Below are 23,849 nucleotides of genomic sequence, written 5' to 3'. Positions count from 1 at the left end.
CAAGAGATTTAGTCTCGGGAGGAAAGTGAAATTCACAGCTAAGGAAAATTTACTGTGACCAACATACCCCCAGGAAACTCCCAGCACAGCCAAAGGGCTTGGTGATGTCTCGATTTCTCACATTGTCAGTTGCCAGGAGTTTGCACAGGAAGGCTTGTCTACTACTGAATCAGAAATACTCTGAAGAGTAAAAACTGTTTATTTGAGAAGGGGTTTTCAAGATCAGAAGTTTGTCTGACTGTAATGCTCCCAGTGTACTGTGCTTATACAAAAATCACTTCAAATTCAGTACAATACAATTTTATCAGACTTAGGGAAAGGGAAAAAATATCCTTTCTTTTTTTTTCCACTTTTAATTTTATTTTTATTTATGACTGTCTGGGGAGGTAACAACACAATTAAAACACTGAAATAGATATCATCACCTGCTTGCTTGCATCTGCTTGGCACATTAAGTATCTTTTATGAATTGAGTTTAACATAGAGTCTTTGTCCTTTGGCGCTGTGGTACTTGGAGTAGCTTTAGTGAATTGTTTAATTGTTTTTGATTTCATAATTATTCTGGGTTTTATTCTTCCCTTCCCCTACACCCCACCTTAATTTCATCCTATTTTAAAAGTTCTTGGAAAATTTTACATTCATTTACAGATCCTTATCAAAGTTTTGTGCATTGCATAAATTCCATGCTGCCAGAATAATCAGAACAGAAGTTACACAGAGGTACCTCAGGAGTTAACTAACCAAATAAAGGAGAAATTGTCCACATGTTCTGAATTCATTTCTCACATTGGAGGCAGAAGATAGTTGTGGTAAATTTTGCAGCAGGCTACTCCCACAGGGTCATATTTTATTAAACTGAGAAAATTGGATGAATCAGAGCCATGTCTGTCTAGGAATTTAAAGAAAATAATTGACGCTTTTGTCTCCCAAACATACTGTATTTTTCTTTATTTTTGTGGTGGGTGTTAGGTTAAGAGATGTCTGCATACACTTCAGTTGATGAAGAGAACAAGATGGTACTTTTTTTTTATTTTTTGCATTTTGCTTTGGCTTGCATTCCACAAAGAAGATCTGCTTCATACATGACTTTTCTACACATTGAACTCCTCTCCGTTACTGTTCATCAAAAAATTCCTGACAGTCTTCCTCTATTTTTTAAATCTATCTGATTTTCCTGTTCTGTAATAGCAGAGTTGTTCTGCTATTATGGTAATAGTGTATGTGCAACAGTGGACTCAAAGCAGAAAGCTAAAGGACTGCTTCAAATTTTAGCATGGCAACTTTCCCTCCACCCTCTGAGTTCATAAATGAAAATAAATGGGCTACAATGCCAAGAAATTAGTATCCTAACACAACTCCACAATGCTGTGAAAACATAGCATTGCATAACTGTGATTCCACTGAATGGTATCATTATGACTAAAATTATCTAACGTTGTGTTGCCTTTTTGTTCAAATCTGGCAAGAATCAGACTATCTCACCATGGTACACAATACGTTTTCTAAATATGGGTGAAAAACTAGAACATTCTTCGGAACAAGTATTGCCTAAATACAACAGAAACGAATGGAAAATTCTGGCCTTATTTGGTGATACTTTCTTGCATTGAAATGTGATCAGCACATCAGACATCTTTAGAAGGAAGTAAATGCCTGGTACCAGATGGAAAATAAATTAAACTGAGCATTTATCATTCTTCAGGCAGTAGGTGCAAAAGCAGAAATATTTTTAAAGTACTATATTGTAATATTTTAAAAGAGCTGAAATTTAAAAAATCATGTTTTTTAAAATGTAAATTAATTTTAAAGATCATTTTATTTTGGCTCATGCTACCAGTAGACTTACCCAAACAGTGTAAATAGATATTCCTCGTTAGTTTCATTCTTCTTGAATAAATGTGAATGAGATTTGAGTAAATGAGAGACATTTGTTATGCACCATGACTAAAAAGCAAGAAGTGATGGTCTGGGGCGAATTCTCTTCAAACAACAAGCATACACAACATTAATGCCTTGGGACCAAGAATCCTCAATTTAAATTTTACGGACTTTGTGTTTCTAGTTTCTTTATCACTGCTGTTTCAGAAGGCATGGGAATTAGCTACCACCATTATCTGTGGCAGCAGAGGGTAAAAATAAAAGCCCTCAAACTTCAGTTTTTTGGGTAAGACAGCGAAACCTCTGTCTGAACACTTTACATACATAGTTTGCATGTGTCAAAGAATCTCAAAAGCTGCAGTTCTTGTGGATTTCAGCTCCTATGATACCATTAAAAACTGTTGACTTCTAATATAAAGTAAATCATGTACTTAATCAGACCTGCCTTTCAAATAAAAGAGAATTAATGTAGCTTGGTTTTATGTTTATCTTCTCAAAGTTTATGTTGTTAGATTATGTCAGTGTGCTTGAATAGATTGGAAGATGAATGATCACAGTCCTATGGTACAGGCTATACAAACACTTATTAAATACAACTGATAAATGTAGTTTAGCTTAACAGTGCAATTGCATTTATTGCCAGATCAAATCTCTCAATGTATAAACAGCACAGGTACCCTAAGTCCAGTCCTGCTGTGTGTATATCAGAGCGGCATGTACAGCACTTCCATGGTGTGCTTTATCTTTCTTCCTTACCTGGTTCTTTTATAAAATCTCTTTTCAATTTGCTAAGATTAGAGTATTACAGAGAACATGCATAGTAACTGACTTGCTGTGTTAGTTACTCTCTGCATTGCACTGAGGAAAATATAACACCATTTAATATCAGATGTGCAATAAAGGAACAGCTGGGTTCCTTTTGCATTGTCCCAGAGCTAGCCAATAAAATTAAAAGTCATTGAGTAATTATTCTCATTGTTCGTATTGATGCATTAGATCCTAAGTCCAGATAGAGTGCCCCAATCATTAAAACAACCATTTCCCCTTCTCCTCCCTCCTTCATCCAAAGGCATTCAATATAGTTTTAATTATTAAAAGAAATTTTCATTTCCTATGTTGTTTTTTTTCCCCATGCTTCTACCACAGTTCTGAGTTGTTGTATAGGTAGAATGGACTGAAGGAATTCCAAAGGGATCAAGATACAGTAACCCTGAGGTATTAACATTAAATGGAGCTCTTTTCCTGAAAGGCAATAATTTTATACTTGCTTTTCTGTAGGGCAGAGTAAGTGCAGCAAAATTTAGGAGCTGTTACATGTAAATATCATAGATAATTATTTGGTTAGAAACATATTAATTAATAACAAATGAAATAACAAAAACCTCCAACACTTGAAATAATGGTAATTCAAATACAGAAGCAAGGAAGTGTATTAAAAAGTATAATTAGTTCATGAACATAAGACTAACACCTATCTGAAAAACCCTGCTTGAAAATTCAAGTTTTATTGTGCATAAGATGACAATACAGATGAGAGTAAATGAAAAGCCAGACTGAACAGTTGTTCAACTCCTTCAGTAGGAAAAGGAATATCCAAAAAGAATCTCAGGAAGAGAATTGTGATTTAGTTACAGTTCCAAATCAGACAATGCCTTGATCCATAAAGAAAAAAATTATTGCAATCTGTTTGTTTTATTACCTTCTTTACATAAGCCTTTTTCAGCTTTCTTCTGTGTTGGCAAAGCAGTGTTACGACTCTCCCTTCTACTTCTTGTGTCATCCTTACTGAAAAGGAGGTATTTGCAGACTGGGATCTGGATAAAACCTGCAGGAATCAGGATGCTTTGCTGGATCAGGGCTAGATCTCTCTACCGTGCAGGATTGAGCCATTGAGGAGAAATGCAAGTTGCTATAATAAGCCAAGTGCAAAATAAGATTACAAAGTCATTAGAGGCTGGAGTTGTTCAGAACCTTTTGGGCCCTTGGGAAACAAATGAAAGTGGGTTTAGAACTAAGCATCCTATTTTTTTTTCAAAATACTGGTTATTAATTTAAATTTTTTGATTATTGTTCATAATATTGGATTATATCACATATAAAATTTAATTTATGATACCATAAATTGGTATATTCATTAGATAAAAAAAATTAAACCATGATTGGTGTTTTTCCCCTTCATCTGTTTCTATAAGTTAGACATTTAGATAACAAAAAAACTATTTTTTCTACTTTTTTCCTAAGATTTCCAGACTTTTGTTTTCAAACTTGATTGCCTAAACCCTCAATTTACATAAAATTGTTAAACTTCTACTTAATTCTTGCATATTTTAAGTTATTAATTAATTGTATGGTTTATTTAAGAGAAAATATTTGTGAATATGTCTATGTAAGTGTTGCTACTTTTATAATTAAATAAAATCAGGAAATTACTGTATGGAAAGGACCATCAGGAATCATCATGACCACTTGCCCTCCCAAAGTACTCAGTGGCAATGCTTATGCTCAGCCTGGCATCCAGTAGGTCCTCCCAGCTCTCTCCCTCAGAGTTTCTGCTGGAACAGACATTGTCACCCCTTGAACTTTCAGATATTTTATTGACTCAGGCCTTAAGTTTTTCAAAATCCCCTTCTTTCAGGAAATTAACTACGTAATGACATTTGAAAAATATTTTTCTGGGTTTAGATTGCTTCTTTGTAGATTCAAGAAATTTGATTTTGCTTCCTTTCTTCATTAAAGAAAAAGAATAACTGTCTTTTAAAGTACATTATTTTCTTTGCATTCCTTGGTAGACTCACATAGTTTCTCTGGTTTGCAGGTGTATGATAAGTATACAGTATTTTGTTATGACTGATCATTCTATAAGCATAGCATCAAAGGTAAATATTGTGGATACCCTTCCATTTTCAGCCAGAGCTGAGTGCCTAGGCCCAGGACGTGGTAGCTAAAGGATCCAAGTGCTAGAGAAAGGCTAGATTTCAATCCTAACTCATTGCTTTGCTCAGAGGACTGGCTTCTGGCTTCCAGAACATGTTGAGAATAACCTGATCAAACAAAACAAAACTCCAAAAATATGTCAAGTTGGAACTTTATGTAAAATAGCCTTTTTAGCTGTTCTCGGTGTTCTGTAAAGATAACAAAAAACCCTTTTCCTATAATAAAATATGGAATGGTCAGAAAAGCTCCCTGTTATTTATACATAATAGACATATCACTCTGTATTATACTCCTTGTAATTGCCCTGAAATGAGCCTGGTTGGAGGGAATACTTTCTTATTTGACTGTCCTTTAGAAATGATGGAGCCTTTGAGTCAAGTTAGGCTAAGCCATTTGTTCTTCCAAGGCAATCATTCACTTACCTCACAATACATATCCCAAGAGGTGGTAAGGGCTACCAAAGCAAGAAACCCACCAGGTTCTACTTGATTTCAATAGAATGCCTTAACATTTCTTCCTGTTCATCAGAAATGAATACAAATATTGTGGGTTTTTTGGGTTTTTTTGGTGAGGGGGGCTTTTCTGCTTGAAATTACTTTTAATTTCAAAGTTTCCTTTCATTGTATTATAAATAAGAGAACAAAAACTCTAAAGTCTCCTTGGAATTCAAACCAGATTAGTGCTTAGTGAGAGACAGCAATTCTTCAGTAGTATTCTTTGGGACTTTTTTTTCCAAACCTAGCTCAGCACATATACTTTTTTCAGGGATACAAAGCTAAATTGTATTCCAAGTACTTTTTGTACATTCTTCTGTCTGGAGTTCCAGCATTCTGCAGGTTCTTATGATATAAAAAGTATCAGTGGGCCATGAGATTGTACTACTGCAGGTTATTTATGTTTTACTTTGTTATTACTTATTTATTATTTATTTTAGTCTTAATTTATTCTTACTTCATTATTTATTTTTTTATGTATTTACTTATTTATTACTTATTTGTTTACTTTTAAACGTCTTATTCAGTAAACTTTTCTGTCACATCTTTCCCACACAGTCCCAGATATGCAGAACCCTTGTTATTCTGTTCTTGTGTGTCTTCAGTGCATTCTGCCAATTGTTGAATTTCACCAGCCTTTAAGACTAATTTAATAGAGGATGTGAAATATATGAGTTTAAATCATGCTTGCAGACTATCAACCAAAAAATGTTCTTTTTCCTGGAGTTGAAGTGAGAAGGATGATAAGAACTTCTGAGAATTAAAAATAAAAAAAAGTTTAAATTATGCCTCACTTTTTATTATATGTGAAGAAACAAGCAGGGATTTACTTCCTTTTAAAAAACCTGCTCTTACTCACCAAATGCCATCAAGTCTTTTAAACAACTCTATATGGAGATCTTTCTGTTGCATGTACACCAACAAAAGGCAGTAGAAGCTTTTTCATAATCCCCCAATTGCACACTACAAGTGAAAAGATAATAACTAAAGATCATAGCTAAATAAAATGTGGAAATAATTTTTAATTTTTTTTTCATTTGGAACAAAAACTTTGGCATTTTATTGAATGACATGAAATTTATATTTCTTAACTTTAATAGTGACAATGTTGAGATGATTAGGATACAAAAAATCTTATTTTTCAGACACTTGTTAAAAGAGACTCAAAGTAGATATTTTTGCATTGGAAAATTTATAATCATTTCATAAGAGGCCTAACTTCTTTAAAATACCTTAAATACTAACAGCTATTGGCAGAAAATATGCTATTAGGATACTAGCAACTATCTTTGTATTTTTTCTCCTTTTTTCTTTGACATTTAAAAATGTTTGAAAAATATCCTTGGAAAAAAAAATTGGATATTACTAAAAACATCATAGAGATTTATTACACATCCCCTTTAGCAGATATAGAGCATTTCAACAAACATGTACAGATATTCTTGTATTTAAAATAGTCTCCCAGTAAAGCCACAATGGGTTTGATTTTTTTTATTAATTTTTTTAAACAAGAAGAGAGAAGCATTTATTTTCTTCTGCCATCAAGAACTTTTGAATACTACTTTCTAGACTTGTATGAATACGAAATCTTTTCTCTAAAATGCTTGCAGGCTTCTAGGCTTTTTGCTCTCTTTGGAAGAGCCTTAGTCTATTCTTTGTGAATGAACTTTGTATATGGATGTATGCCTGTGGTAAACAGTCATGATACTTAACATTTTCTCCAGCCCAAATCTTTCCTCACTCATTCATCTACTTTTTTATAAGGTCACTGACTTTTGTGATAGGTGACCTTATAAAAATCATGTGACTGCAGAAAAGTACATTTTAAGAGCGGAATGTTGAACACTGTGTCCAGATGTTGCTGAAAATAGGTTTTCAGATATAAAGAACCAAATGTGAAAACATTTGGGTAAACACAGTGATTATACAGATTGTTCCTTTAAAGCCAGAGGAAAAAGAAGGGAAATGAGGTCATATCTATTTTGATAGTGCTTTCAAAAGGAAGAGGAAGGGAGAAAGAAAATGAAAGAAAGAGGTGTAAAATGTAGTGGTGCTCCAGAATGATTGACTAGAAGAAGTAATCTCAAAGACAAAAAGGCAAATATAGATGATTTAGCCTTCTGTGTCATCAGTACACAATTGTTTCATACTGTCTCATGCTTTGTCTACTCTATTTCCAAATGTTCCTGCCTTACAGAATTATGTCTCTATTGGATAGATTTCAGTCTCATGAAGTGTTTTGCCACTATTCAGCTTATTACCTTCATTTCATATTATTGTTGTTTTATTGGCATTTCATTCTCGCTGTATCATGCTAAATTTTCTTCCTCAAGATGTGTAACCTTCAGATATTCATAAAATCACTTTCTTTCTCTTTAGTCATGTTGGACTAATCTGTCCTAAAGCAAGCTTTTCTGGTCACTCTTTCATCTCTGAATATCCTGCTTGTCATTATCATTTTAGTAAGAAGATTGCTTAGACTTAGGGTGACTTTGCACCCATGATTGCGTCAGACTCGTGTAAGATATTTGAAGGAGATGATGGACCAAGGTAATGTGAGATATACTGATAACATTTCTTTGTCGTCCAATAATTCTTTTAATCCAAAATTCCTTCAGGTGCCAGCCAAATACATGATCAAGACTGTGGTGACCTGGCAGTATCTCCTCAGAGGCCATCATTCCTTGTCAGTGGAAAAGAGCTGGAGCAAAGGACAAGTTTTTGGTTGCCCTTTGTTCTGAAGGCACATCTGAGAGAAAAATTGTATTTTTGCCAATTACTTTTGAAACATTCTTCTAGAACTTTTCTTCACACTGAGACTGCCACTAATGCAGCATGAATGAGATTCAGTATATCTGTATTAACAATGCATATATGGTTTAAAGTTTCAAAGTTATTCAAAACTTCATACCTGCTTTATTTCATTTTTATTCATTTAAGTACAAAATAATAATGTGAGTAATAGTGTAATAAAACTCTAAAATTATGTTGAATTCCATTTATGAAATATTTTATTGATTTTCAGTGATTACGATCATTCCACTTCTTAGGAGGTGATTAAAATTACATAGTCCTTTTTCAAAGGAGTGGATTGCCATGCATTATTTAATATTCTGTGTTGGATGTGTTGGTATGCAAGTAACCAAGTTTAAATACCCTCAAAGTCTGAATTTACAAAACTCTGGTGATGCCTGACTTTGAATTCACTGGGACTTCAGTAACCCTGAAGTTCAGGCAATAAGGTTTCCATCACTGGGTACCCAAAACCAGAACTTTAGTGCCTTAGATTCTTTTTCTTTTCTTTTTCAAAAAAATCCAAACCAAACAACAAAACAAAAGAACCAAAAAGCCAAAACAACAAAAAAAAATCCCTTTGACTATAATTCAGCTCTTTAAACTCCTAGACTTTCAGTAGAGCACCAGGATAAGCTTACAGATGTTTCATCTATTATATCACTTTTTTTATATGATTTAATGCATTCAGATGAAGAGTATTTATTGTGAGGCTAATAGGCCTAAGCTGCAGTGTTTTTTTTTTCATGTAGTAGCATGTGCAATGTGATAGATACTTTCCAGAAAGTAAGAAAAAATTCAGTCCCCGCAAAAAAGCCACATAATGCATATATTATCAATTCAGTAAATGGCAAAAGAAGAAGGGGAAAGTGTTAATGTTTTTATATTTCACAGGAAAAAATAAAGAATAAAAAAGGTGAAGTCACAAAATTAGCTGGGCATTAAACAAGTGACCCAAGAATGTGTTACGTATGGGTATTCAGAGTGTTGTGCTGCCATCCAGAGGGATCTTGAAAGGCTGGAGAAATGGGCTGTCAGGAGCCTCATGAAATTCAACAGGAGAGATGCAAAATTCTGTGCCTGAGGAGCAGCAACCCCTTGCACTAGCGCAGGGCCAGAGGCCACTGCATCTGGGGGCTTGAGAATGGGTTTTGGATCAGATGACTTACAGAGGTCATTCCCAACCTCAGCCATTCTGTGATTCGATGGTATTCCAATACACTGCTCTGTGTAAGAGCTGTACTAATGAAATTACTATTTCAGTGTTTTCTCTATGGAACTCTCAGTGACTGTTACCATCAGGTCAGGCATTTCCTAGCAGCTGATGACCTTCTAGAACAGCTGAAGCCAGTTATATTGAAGAGTAGCCAATTTAAAACTCTTTATTAGTACTAGAAACTGTTATAATTAATTGAAATGTATAAAGTCCTTCTCTATTTCTGTGGGCTTTTTTATTTTGATTTTTTTTTAATTTTAAATATTCTGTGTCTCACATGTTTAAGTTGCTGTTGGTATTAGAAGGTTTAGTTTATGGCATGTACATATATGGCGTGTACAAAAATTAAAAAAAAAAAAAACAACATAGAAAGGAATATTTTTTGTGTTCAGTATAGCAAAGTTTGCAATGGGTTTTGTTCAATGGAGCACCATCACCATATGAAGTAGTAGGTGATAGGTTACTAAGATTATACATGTATATATAAAAAACCCAAGGATGATAATAGTTGCATTAGTATTAAAGTTCATATTCATGCCTTTCCAGCAGACCAATAACCAGAAGTGAGAACAGCTGTCACAGATGCAATTGTACACATCAGAAAGTTTTGGTAAAAGAGTATCTTACTACAGAAAAATTAAATGTTTGCTGGGTTTGGCTAGCAGATGACTTCTGTTCTGGAAGAATCAGTTTTTTCAAGCAGAAACAGCAGCCTTGTCCCAGCACCATCTAATTTGGCTTTATTTCATTTGTCTTTATCTTGATTTATATCAAAGGACCAAGAAATCCAAGACCGTATTTTTTACACAAATTTATTCTTAGTCTTTTTTGTCCTTAAGATGATTACTGAGATTACCTTGTGGATTTCTAGGCAGACTGTTGCCTTTATCATATAATTCTCTGGCAAGGACAAGATATTTGTGAATTCTCAAAAGCTACCTTTGGTCTGTGAGAGGGATTTTCTATTCCTGCTCTTTTACTGATCAAACTACCAGTTGTCCTCACATATACCTTAGTTTTTACTGACTACCTGGTAGTATTTGAGTGCCATTTGAGTTTCTGCTTCTTTTTTTTATTGAATGGCTTGTTTGTTTATCATACAGACTTAGTTTCAGCTGATCCATGGATCCCAGTATGTCCTAATGTGAGTCACTGGAAATGCCTGAATGTTTAATTTTTGCAGCTTCCCATGATTGGATATTATTGGTGGGAAAAGCACAGGTGTCATTAATTTACTGAAACCCAGTTTTCAATTTTTGCATCATTTCAAATTCCATTGATTAGGTTGCCTGTTACACTAATTGCTGTTTATATGATGTGTGTGCTGAAAATGTATCTGAATTGTATGTAAATGTAAAGTATTGGAATAGGTATTTGTAAATAGATATAATATAGTAAAAATATCAGAAAGATATGATGAACGTCAGAGCTTTGATCTTCTGATTCCCAGTTTGTTGACCAGTCCACTGGAAGTTCTATAAGCCTGACATTATTTTTAAATACAGAGATTTCCTTTTTGAATTAAATTGGTTTTGAGGCTGTGATTGCAGTAACTAATCACTTGGTCTTGTGCTAAGTATGTTTTCCTCTGCCTGATTTTAGAGACCATTGAGGGCTGCTAGGATTCTGAGTAAACAGTTTTATTAGGAATTAAATTCTGTTGAGTGCTGGAAATCTTCTCTTCCTCCTGAACGCTGCTGAGGGTTGCTAGGCACCTCAAAGGGTTAGTGACTATCACAGCTTGCTTAGCACATGGTACTACATATGTCATTTGCAATCTCTGAGTAGAACAAACTTCTACTGCTGTCACTGTAGATTATTCTCTGTGCTTTTGGGGTTGTTTTGCTGTGCTTAGAATGTGACTCTGTCCCTCATAAAACGGTAGCATTCTGTGGATGGGGAATGCTGGATACAGCAAAAATAAATCACTGAAGACATAGGAACAAAAGATTTGAGATTTTTGTATAAAAGCAATAATCATTCTTCTGAAAAATTCATAGAAAACCTCTCCAAAACATCAAACCAGCCAATGACAAAGGCAGTGTGACAGTAATAATAAATCTTAATTATCTTACCGTTGTTTTTAGGCCTTGTTCTTTTAGTATTGTTTGTTGTGACATGTGGGTTCCCACAAACTCTGTGTAATGCCAGCAGTACACAGGATGCACACACCACAAAACAAGCAGATCCCCGAAGCCTCAGGGTATTGAACTGCCTTTTTGCTCCATGTATCCTCTTGCAGAACGACTCACAGAGTGACATGCTTTACTGCGTGTCACCTTATTGCTTTATTATTAGCCTTCGTAAAGGTCAGATGGGCCTGACTCAAATTCGAGAGGAAGTAATGCTGTACGAAGTTTTCCCTTCATTGGAGGACCTGCATATTTTTCAGAGATCTGCAACAGTATTTTTAATATCATGTCGAAAGCAGAGAACCATTTTCAATTCCCATTGCGGTAATCAATGAGATGTAAAATTGCAGCAGTTCCATGCTGCCTAGAGCCTCTCCTGACAAACCTCGTTTGGTTTGTCAGAATGCATAAAGCACTCATAGGAGCGTAGCATTAGCTCTATTTCTCTGTGATGCGAACAAGCACAGAAAGAAACCAGCTCTTAAGGAGACATTTTCATTTGCTTAAATAGCCCTGCCCTGGCTGCAGTACAGCAAAATCTTGCTGTGCTATGCATATTTCTTAGGATGGGAATCAGAACCATTAGCTGTATGTGTGATTCAGAAAAGCAATAAACCCATGGGCTACCTCAACAATCATTTAATTTCTGAAGAAGTAAATCACACATAGAAAGTCACTCAAGGTAACAGTACAGGTATGCTGTATATGCTGTACTTATTAGCATATTTGTGATTACTCAGGAAGGTTATGTTTGTCACTGTGCTGCTGTCTGTGACCATCTGGAACTTAAAAAATTACAATGTAGGATTTGCATCCTTCTTTTACCCAGACAGAGAACTCTTTCACCTGAAGTAAAATAAATTTTCCAGGTAGTAGCAACTCCAAGCCATTGAAAGAAGTCAGCAGTCAGGAATCTACTGAATTATGAGTATATAAATTAGTTTGATAGTTCCTTAGAAACTCTTTTAAACATATATTTAGGAGGAAGAAATGCTCAATGCTGGATGTTTTGGAAGTATGCAGAGTATGGTCCCAGATAATTTCCTGTGGGTGTCATTATAGATGGAGTGATTGGGTAGCCTGGGGCATTAGCAATGGGTGAGGAGCTCCTTGTCTATGCCTCTGATGCTGATAACTGCAGTCATCCCTTATCAATTCCTTGGAGGTGTTTATAAAGTGTTCTGTTCTCATTCCCTCTGCTGCTGAAGCAAACATCAGTTTTGTATAATAACATTTCTCTTGACTACCTTAGCTGATAAGCAAAGAATTGAATGAATGTTTGTAAATTAGGTATTCTTTCTCTGCACTGATTATTCTTGAAGCATAGAAATTAAGGGGATTGCTAGTTTCCACTTCATTCTAGAACCAGCTTTCAGAACCATATGCCAATTTTCTTTGCTTAATTTTAATTTTTCTAATGAATAAATATGAGTAAAAATGCAACAGCTAGCATTTCCAAGCTTTCACAAATTGTGTAAAACTTCTTGACAGGAACAAAAAAAAAAAGTTTAGTAATACATGTTTCAAGTATTCCATCTACTTTCTTAATTAACAAGTCAACAAAATATGAGTTTTCACATCATGACTGTATTGCATGATTCAAATTGAGGAAAATACAGACTTTGGAGATAATAACATGTAACCCCTGAAAAGAGACTGGATGGAGAACTGCATAGGACTACAATTGATTTCCAAACTAGCTTTGGGTTACTAATCTTGAAGATACATTTTATATGGTCTGGTTACTATAATCCAGTAATACAAGTAATAATCCCAAATGAAGGAATCAGAACCCAGTACTATCTTCCCATGTCCAGCTCACCACCTCGTGTGCTCCCTCTTTTCCTGCTGTCCGCAGAAGTTTTACATGGTCAGCAAGTATGGTTCACCTTCAGATGCATGAAGCCTACTTTATCACTTCTACAACCACCTGAAAAGAGGTTGTAGTGAGGTGGGAGTTTGTCTCTTCTCTCAGGTAGCAGGTGGCAGGAAGAGAGGAAACGGCCTCAAGTTGTTCCAGGAGAGGTTTAGATTGGATATTAGGAAAAAATTCTTCACAGGAGGGGTTCTCAAGCATTGAAAAGGCTGCCCAGGGAAGTGGTTAAGTCACCATCCCTGGAATGGTGGATATGTCATCTGAGGCCGTGGTTTTATGGTGAGCATTGTGGTGGTGCTCATTGACAGTCAGGCTTGGTGATCATAGAGATCTTTTCCAGCCTTAATGCTATAAAATAAACTTTTTTTCTGGAAGACCCTCAGTTCAAACTGAAGTAGGAATTGAACTGAGTATCCCTCATTCCTTGCAAGTATTTTACCTATTAGGTTATATGCAAAAGAAGAAAGTCTGTACTCCTGGTCTTTTAAATAACCAAGCTTCCTTTTTTTTTCCTTAGGATGGGTGCACACTCCACACTTTCAATTATTTTAAACGAAATTTTATGGGTTATTACACGTGCATTGCACTGTATCTAAAAAATGTAGACTAAAGTTGTGTAGAATTAAAAAAAAAAAAAAGTGGAAAAGGGATATTTTGAAAATGTCACCGTTCCTTATTTGCAATAACAAAAGGTGGTATTAATGTATAGATAATGCAGGTACAACTGTGATTCCCAGACCATATAAATTAATACTTGAGATGATATAATTCTGTTTGCAAATATTTCTAAAATGCTGAACCAGATAACCTGGTTGAAAAGTCTAAGTCTGCTCTGAGACTTTATAAGGCCTGATAGATGCTAACTTTGATTTCAAATTTGCAATGTGAAAATGGGCACTGCATATTTTGGAGAGAAAATTTTGCAAGCTGAGTTCATGTATCTTAATGAGGGTTCATAAGCTGGGCACCACTGCCTGTGGTTATGTTTGTGCCACTTTCTATCAGTTTGTTTCATTATGCTTGTGTGGATACTTCTTTTGCATGAATACTGTTTTGACAGTTTTGGAAAACTGGAGTATTGAGCTGGAACTGATGGTATTTTTCACATCTTGGTAGTCAGTGTAACAGGAAGCAAATGTTCCTGGTAGAGATCTGGTGACTATTCCCTTTCTGCTCTTCAGAGGGAAGAGAACTAGTTTTAAATTGAATGTAATTTCCAAAACATCTTCTTTTTAAAGGGGATAAAATTATTTTTATGTCCTTTTCATGTTTAAAGCCTCAGTTTCTTTTCCCAAAGATGTTAAAATATTCTCTCTTGCCTGTTTCTATCTGTTGAAGTTGGATCACCCAGTCTGAACCATAAACATTTTACTATATAACCAATCAAACATAATAAATCTGTTAATTTAAAGGTTTTAATTTCTTTTATCTGTATTTTTTTTTGGAAAATGTTTGAAAATATCTTTATTAGCAGAGAAATATATCACTAATTTATAGACTATTTGCAGATAAGAAAGCAACTGATATTTTTAACTGCTTTGGTTTGTACTTGTAGAGTACAGTGTTGCAATAGCACTCAATGGAAATATTTTGATCTTTAATCTCTAGTGGCTCTACACCGGTTGTTTGGTCAGTTTTTTTTCAGTTTTCAAGAATAATTTTGGGGTTTTTCCTTGTTCTTTTGCAGGTAACAGTGCATAACACCTTCCAGCAATGCAAGCCTCATCTACTTTTATTCAGTATATTGCAGGGAATAATATTAGCTGTGCTTCAGTCCCTTCTTGTCAATCTCCATCTTATATTCACCTCAAGAGTAACAATGATATGTGACTATGCATATATACTGTAAAATAAATAATGTTCTTCATTAGTATAAGACAAATCATATTCTTCAAATCCTTCTGAAAGGAATTCTTCAGCTACAAAGCAAGCATCTTTCAAAATCTTTCTTTTTGATAACCCAGGGAATAAGTTTTTCCTATGTGCAACACCAGCAAATGATGTCAATTTATTTCATAATACCTTGAGGGTACAAAGGGCAGAAAATAGATTAAATAAGGGGGTAGGTCTTTTGCGTTATTAATATAATTGAAATTTTCTGTATTTGGAAACTCTCTGATGTAGGAAATGAATTTTGACTCGGAAGTATCCACATAAACTAGTGAGTAGGAGCATCCTGTAATTCCTTTCATGTAACAGAATTATAAAATTGTTTGGGTCAGAGCAGATCTTAAGGGTCATTTAGTGCCAGTTGCTTGTCTATACATGCTTTGTTTCTGAAGCTGAATTACATAAATTCACTTCTACTTAATGATTGAAAACTCTACAAAATGGTATTAAGTAGGTAAAAGATTCATAAAATTTTTATATAAGTGACATATACACCAGCAGAGGAGTAGAATATAGGAATAACTCACAGAAATAATAACAATACTAATAACAATAGAGAATTTAATTTTCATTTTGAAAAGAAAAAAATAATGGGTTTAGCTGCTTTGCAAAAATAATGACTTGTATCTTACTGTGATTAAAATAGGACTCTGGAACTGAAAATTGTTTTCTGAATTTTTCTGTGGCTCTACATCTTTTAAGACCGTCACCCTCCTCTTTTGTAGAGATAAAGATCCTCACAGACTCCTTTGATGATATGACATTCTGGTATGGCAAAATTCCTTATAATTATTGCTAAGCTGGAGCTACATGAGATATGCTAGTAGGGAAGGTGAATATAAGTTTAAAATTATCAGTTCAGTAGAACTCAGTAGAACTAATCCTATTGCTTTGTCGACAACGAGTTGTTTTTCCACCTAAGATGAAGATTTTTTTCTCTCTGTCCCACTCTGTTTCATTTCAGCCATACTGAATTTAGCACTTGATGGAGTGGGCACTAATTTATTTATTTTGCTGTATTTGAAATGCTAGACAACACTATCAAATGTTCTTCAATCTCTTTTCTTTCTGTTTGTGAATATCACACTGTGTTATATACAAACACAGCAGGGATGAAAGCTAAAACAAATGCATATTTGTGTCTAGAGCTCCAAAATGTGTATCTATAGATGAAAAAAACAGGTCAAATCTTTCACAGTAAAAAATAAATTAAACAGTCATTTGTCAGATGAGTATCTGGAGACCATTATTACGAGTCAGTAGAACTGATCTTAAAATGGGGGAAATATTGTCAGGGGAAAATATTTTTAATGACATTTTGTGTTTATAAGCACACACAGACACTCACATTACAAAGACACCAGTCTGCTTTTCACACTGTACTTCTGCTCTGAAATGAATCACTCACAGCTTTGTATTAGTTAGGCTGAGCAAGACAAATAGTCTAGAAGATTGGTTTAACACATATTAACTAGTTTATTGATTAGATGTACAAAAACATTTCCAATCAATAGTGTATGAGTGAATATCTTTGCTGCAGCAGATCACAGAGAAAATTTTTTTAGAATTTAGAATGTATACCTTAACTAAACTGGTTTTGGAGAGATAGCCATACAGAATTACCTAATCCCCATCTCCTTAATTCAAATGCAGAAGTATAAAAATATTAGCATACCAGGCATGCAGCTATTCTGTGGTGTGTTTCCACCTGGCATTCTTGAAAGAAGAAAAAGGAGAAGTGCAGTATATATAGAATAGGTTAGTTTAATACATAAGTTTTATGCAGGAGAATAATCTTTACTCAGGGTTTAACTAAGCTAAAAGATCAAGAAAAAATGTAGTTGTGACCTTGGCCATAAATAATCAGGGTTTATGAAAGTTCAGCCTATTCTGAAGTCTAAAAAGTATTCTGTTCTGCTAAGCATGTTAAATAAAATAGAGCTCTGAAATTGCAGAATACATCAAAAACTGAAGGGAATGAAAGGTAGTAAGAACACCTTTTCAAACCATAAAGGAAACACCAGTAGCTAGTTTACTGCACAGTGAGTCAGCAGTCAGAGGTGAGATTTAACTCTAAGTACTTTATATTTACTGCTAGTAAAGGATTTGTACAAAGACACCTTTCTTTAAGGAACTTTCTAGAATTTTCTCTTTGTACCCTGACCTGAAAGTCTTGTGTGGGCATAGCACACTATGATTTTCTATTTTATTAATTTTACTCTTGCTACTTAACATGTAAGTACTTACAGCTCACGCAAATTCCTACTAACAGCTTGCAAGTGATTCAGATTCATAAATAACAGAATCTAATACTATTTCACACATCCTAGGATATCCAAGACTTCAGAAGCAGGCAGATAAGGCCTTGAATCTACAAGAAACTTGTGCTCTTCCGAAATGGCAAGCCAGGGCCAGACGTAGTAACAGAGTATAACAACCTCCTTTCTTCTGGCAGTTGAATGTTACCCTGTTAGTGATATTTATTAAAAATAGCAGGAGCTGGGTAACTGTGTTTTCTCTTCTGCTTATTTATGTTCTTTACTGTCATCATGTAGCATATGTTACTATGTTTAGTCTTTCTTTAATAAATCTTTTTACTGTGGCTCTTTTCATCCCTTGGCAATCTATAAAAATATAGCTGCTTTGAGAACGATTACAAAAGCCCTGTTATAACTTCAGTGAGTTTTTCTTATTTACTGACATAATGAATTATTAGAAAATATTTAAATATTTTAGACCAAATTTTGGTCAGTTACTGGCCTAAGTCTGAAGTAAAATCAGTGCACTTGAAATGAGGAGCTGAGTGTTGGAATAATGCTATTGATTGTTTTCAAAAGGTTTCTTGCAATTCTCCTTGGTGAGTTAGTTATTCAGGCAAAGATTATACTCTTATATTGACGATAATTTCCTTGTTCTCTTTTTCCCCTAAAGCTTAATTCCCTTTGTAATGATCTTTTACCACACCCTCCTTAGCATTTCATTTTTCTGCAGTTCATATCCAGAAAATGAAGGCATTTTGCACTTCACTTTTCTTCCAAGGAAGGGAGAGAGGGAGGGAGTGAGGACGGAAGGATGGATTATCTCTCTTTTTGGTATACACTTCTTTGGGAGCATGAGTGCATGGCAGGTGAGGTTTTCTAGTGTAAATGTAGTAGATTTAGTATCTAATTATAGTCTCTGAAATTTTGGGTGGGACTGCTTGCAAGTTATTTTTCCATAAACATTGAGAAAGTTCATTTTCTCTGCTAGAATTTCCTTTGCTGGCTGATTTGGCGCGGTTCAATTATATTCATTCTGTAGAAAACCCTATTATAATTTTTTTTATAAAAATGCATTAAAAGGTCTTTTTCTCTATTGTCTATTTGCATGCCCTTGAACTTATTAAAAGCAGACTTCTCACAAAAGTGAGGAAACAGACATGTAAGTCTGTGCTTCTGGTACTCTTCAGTAGGTTTATTTTCAGAGAGTTTGACTTAACATTTGAAAACATATGTAATTGTGATCATACTTTGTAAGGGGAAGAAACACCACATGCTCAAGTTTTGCTATAATAATCTTGCTCTGTGAAAAATGAACATACGTATGGAAACTGATTTTCAATAAGCAACTACTTAGTTTTGGATTATATTTGGAATTTATTTGTATTACAATAACTCAGAGGAGTACAAATTTACATTACTGTGTAAAGTGACAGAGGGAAAGGAACTAAGAAAAATTTTTATAGTTTTTTTTATAGTTTCATAATTTTTATAGCCTACAAATAGAAAAATGAAATCTCAGATCTCTGTTTACTTCCAGTAACTTTCTTCCTCCTGTTTACTGAATAATTTTGCCCATTTTAGTTTCTATGGGTATTTTCACTGTTCATAATTTCCTCTACAATATGTCACTCTTTTAACCAGTATGTTATTTTTTAATAGTTCCTATCATTCACGTTGTTGCTCTTATTTTATTTCATTGGACATTGATATGCCACACAACATATATATTTTTATTGCCTGTTATAATATTGAGGAGATTTTTATAATATATTCTTTTCCTGCTCTTGAATTGGGAGTAATTTTTTACTGATATATATGTAAACACCAAGATTTAAAAATGCTTCCATAATCCTACAGTCTTACAACAGCCTAATCTTTATGCATGTAGGAAATTTAGCAGAAGTTAGAAGATCTGTTTTCAGATTTATGTTCTGTCACAGATCCCCTGCGTGTCCTTTAAGGACAAAACATAGCTAAAGGTCAACTTAATCAGAAAAAAATGGAATGAAGTGATTAAGGCATATTGAGATATCGTAAGACATATTGATTTGTTGTGTTTCAGGCTTCAGTTTGATCCAGAAGTAAGTTCTGCCATCCGAGTTCAGGGTTGGGAATAGTGAGACACAAACCCCATGTCTCCACCATGTGACTACAGGCTATGAATACCTGACATTTCCTTACCACATCATTGGAGAGAGCCTGTTAAGTTCTTAAGGACACATATTTGACCATCTCTTCCTCTCTCTTTTTTCTTCCCCCCCTTATTTTCGACTGGAGGATATTGCTTTGTTGATAAGGGCATAAAGTATTTGTAAAGTGCTGGTTGAATAGAACTGGCAAGAGAATAAGTATTTTCTTAATGTAGCATAGGGATATTATCTGTGACATCCTCGATTTTGCACTTATAATTAAGGAAATTAAAAAAAACAAAAAACAACAACAACAACAAAATCCCTGAGGAAATAGTCTTTTCTATGCAAAGCCGATGACTGGCTCAGGGAAAGACAGTTTCAAAGTACTTATTATAACAAGCAGTCCCATCCAAACCTTCCAGATTGTCCTGCTTTGAGTCACAGACCCAGCACATGGGCTTTAATCTCCATTTCCCTCTAGAGGTTGGTTGATACTGGCGCTGTTGGTGACCCAGAGCAGTAGCACAAACTGTCCTCATGTTAAGTAAGAGCTGTGGGCTGCATGAGCACAGTAACCTTACATCAGCACCTAGGATTTCAGTGTGAAAAATCTTATCAATGAATCAAACCAACAGGCAGGGCAAGAAATACCACTGCCACTTACATCAGTAGCTTCCTACAGAGACTAAGGGTCTGTTTTTTTTAGCAGAAACTGAGATTTGCTTGGTTCCCCAGCAAAATCGAGGAGGCAGGTACCTCTCTGCAAAACTCAGTCCTGCACTGAACTACAGATGACATGTTTGGAATCCACTCTTAGAAGGAAGGAACAAACAGGTCTTTGTTTCTATATCCTCCTTATAGACATTCTCGTAAATAAATATATAAATGAAAACTCTCCAGAATTAGTATAGACTAAGAAAGCTCTGTGGGGGTTGCTAGGCAGCCAAGGCCAAAGGAATAGAAAGCAGGCAAGTCTTTGAAAAAGAGAATCAGTGACTTATGGGTTATCTGAAGACATGATTTACTCGACTGTAAATAATACAATAATGTAAATAAAGTGCAAATAATATTTGCTAAAGAAAAATAAATTCTACTGTCTTTTGTTTTGTAATAAACAAAAGACAGTAGAATTTATTTTTCTTTAGCAAATGAACAATGTTTTTAAAAGAGTTCAAATTAAAAGATTTGAAAAAATAAGGTCTGTTTTACATCTCATACCTATCTGTGTTTTGAAGCTATGAAACTTTATGCATGACTGTTGTTTCTAACCTTTACTTATTTCTGATACAGAAATTTGATGCAGTATATAGAGGCTATAACTTGAAAATTGTTTATCAAATTAATTGATTTTTAAACTTTTTTCCAATTTTAATTTTTACCATGGTGTGCATATAAGACTAGAAGAAAGTTTCCAATGATGGAAGGAATGCCTTGCCCTCAAGAGGTGCACATATACAAGTTTCACTGTCACTAATGGCAGGAAAAGGCCTAATTTCAACCACCTTGCCCTGTATGGTGTATGATGAAAATACTCATTACAGAAGTAACCACCCCCTTCCTATTACTGCTAAGTATGCAAAAATACAGGCATTTCTAACAGGCAAGGCAAAGCTGTCATATGCAAGATTAGATGATCACATTATTGGCTAATTGTTCCCCTTGAAATCTCTGTTTATATTTGCGCCTTAAAAGTCTTCTTGAAATTAACAGTGCCTTCAGCAGTTCTGTTCTACCTGTGTACATTGAGGGGGCATGGTAATCCTTCACCTGCCCTCCTTTCTCAAGCTGTGTATGACAGCTCTAGATCATGGTCTAGAATTATTTAGGTTTAGTTATTTAAAATAAGTACCTGAGTTATTCTCTCTCAATGTCTTCAATTTATGTCTAGAGAAGATTTAATTGCTGCATCACAGTTTCTCAATCTGTGTTTCTTCCACAGGGTGGATGCTCTGGGGGGGTCCAAGCAGCTCTGTGGAACAGTCTGCAGTGGGCTAGTAGGATGAGAAGGTCCAGGGGTAGTTTGGGAAACGAGGAGAAGCATCACCTCCCGAGACGGTAAACCTCCTGAAAAGGTAATTCATGGTAGGGCATTGTTATGCAAGTCAGCTTTTCGTGGATATGCTGGAATGCATGGCAGAAAACTGGTAGAGAAGGGGAGCACAAGCCTCTGCTGTTGTCTGACAGTTCATACAGAGTCTCCTGAATCCAGAGCTTCTTAAACTGTGCTGAGTTTCAGTTCCCATCCTTGTGTGGGAGAGAATTTAGATGCTGTATCTTACAAGGATTTTCTTGTTTTCCTGTGGACCTGTTAGAGAATACAAATCACAAATTTACAGTAACTTTCCAAGAAATTCCTTATAGGAATGGAAACCCTGAAAATGCCAGCTTATAAACTCTATAACAATTTAACAGAGTAAAATGTTCTTTCACAGGGAGAGTTAATAGCTGAATTTTTAAAAGTACATAATCTTGTTTTATTGGGTTCTTTCAATCTCAGCTACCGTGCTTGTGGAGACTCTCTTCCTACCCTGAAACCTTAATTATGGGTGTTTGTGTTCCTAGCATTTCAGAAGTCCAAAAGAATGTGCAAACTAAAAATCTGTCATTCCTCAGAGTATGCTTCTTCCTTCATGTTAAAAGGTAGAGTTGAGGCACAAAGCATCAAAACATTTTCTGCTGTCCCAAAAGCCCAGCTATAGGTGTGTATTTGAGCCCCACTAACTGATCATATGTTCCTGCAATATACACATTTCTTGGTTCTCAGCTAAAATTAAGTTTGCTGAACAAACAGATTTTGTTCACTCATCCTAAACTGATCATTTCCCATGGTACATTTTGAAATATCTGACAGGCTGTCTTGTTTCTTTCCTTTATTAATGTATCTTAATGTATGCAGAGTGCAAGAAAAATAACAGTGGAAAATCATACTAGTAGAAAATAAAATGAGATTTTTGATGCAAAAGTTTTTGTAAGGATCTATTCCCGCATCTCGTGAGACACCAAAAAAACATAAAATATCATTTAATGGGGAAATATATTTTCTTTGCTCAGTATAAATGTTTTGGCTGGTTGAATACTAGGCTAGGCTTTCAAATGTGTCTGGGAAATACCTTCCTTTTTGCTGCTGATGAGCTCCCTCCAGTTCCCTGACATTCATTCATTAAAACTGCTCAGAGAATCCACTGCTACAATTCACAAAATCATGACAGAAGAAGGGTTTCATATAGGAAAGGGAGGCCTTGCCTCCTGCATTTATACATGTGGTTATAGTTTTCAGCTTTTGATCTGCTTTTCAAAAATCTTCCACTCAAACTTGTTGCTAATCAATTCAACCTAGCTTTTCCAGACCTAATTTGGTTTTCTGTTATCTAATAGAAATGAGTTTATGTGGCTTTTTTTAGTGAGGGCCTAGCAGTCTTTACAAAAAAGAAGTACTAATTTGTCTTAGGTACTTTACTATAAGTAAAAAAAAAAAGAGGAATAGTTTGTTTATGGTTGGAACTGGTCTGAGATCCAGAAGCTCCAGTGTTGGTCCCTTACTGTGTTGTAGGTGTCTTCTTACATTTTTCTACCTCCAGTGTAGGCAGACTCTCATGGAGCTTCTGTAATGTTCCTTTGTTGATTGATAGCAACAATCCTTTCTTGAAGGGGTAAAAGGATCTTTGCCCAGTAGTTAACAGGTGTCATTAAAAGAGCTTTAAACTAGATTTGAAGGGAGAAAGGGTTAAAACTGGGCTCACTAGAGAAAAGCCTGGGGGTAGCACGCCAATGTCTGTGGGATGGTGTGCTAGCAGGTCCTCCAGTCTGCTCAGTGATGTGCTGAGTACACCTGAGCACATTTAAAGTGCCTTTATACTAATACAAACAGCATGAGCAGTGTAGTGGGGTTGACCCTGGCCAGATGCCAGGCACCCACCAAAGCTGCTCTGTCAATCCCCTCCACAACTGGATAGGAGAGAGAAAACAAAAAGAACATTTAATGGGTTGAGATAAGGACTGGGAGAGATCACTCCCCAAATACCGTCATGGGCAAAAGAGACTCAAACTGAGGATATTAACTGAACTTATTACTAACAAAATCAGAGCAGGATAATGACAGGTAAAATAAATCTTAAAAACACCCTCCCCTCATCCCTCCCTCATTCCCAGCTCTACCTCCCCCCATCCAGCAGTGCAGGGAGACAGGGAATGGGGGTTATGATCAGTTTATCCTGGGCTGTTTCCACCACTGTTCAGGGGAAGA

The 23,849-nt window shown here is 35.3% G+C and overlaps 1 protein-coding gene across 6 annotated transcripts in view; it reads left to right on the top strand.

Annotated features, from left to right (window-relative positions):
- The window catches only part of LRRC4C (leucine rich repeat containing 4C), a 490,474-nt gene that overhangs the window by 416,508 nt on the left and 50,117 nt on the right, over positions 1 to 23,849 (top strand). For 4 of the 6 annotated variants that reach the window (XM_088058324.1, XM_088058326.1, XM_088058325.1 and 1 more), the window contains one exon: positions 21,546 to 21,678. The exons of 1 other annotated variant lie outside the window; for it this stretch is intronic. The gene's annotated coding sequence lies outside the window, so the exon portion shown is untranslated. Of the gene's footprint in view, positions 1 to 20,315; positions 20,441 to 21,545; positions 21,679 to 23,849 lie in introns of all 6 variants that reach the window. One more of the 6 variants, XM_088058327.1, reaches the window with a different exon arrangement.

This window comes from Pseudopodoces humilis, chromosome 7, assembly GCF_049639895.1.
Source record: "Pseudopodoces humilis isolate 2021_Gansu_Grassland_sample_001 chromosome 7, ASM4963989v1, whole genome shotgun sequence".
NCBI classification, from domain to species: Eukaryota; Metazoa; Chordata; class Aves; order Passeriformes; family Paridae; genus Pseudopodoces; species Pseudopodoces humilis.
This window is presented reverse-complemented; position numbering and strand designations above follow the sequence as displayed.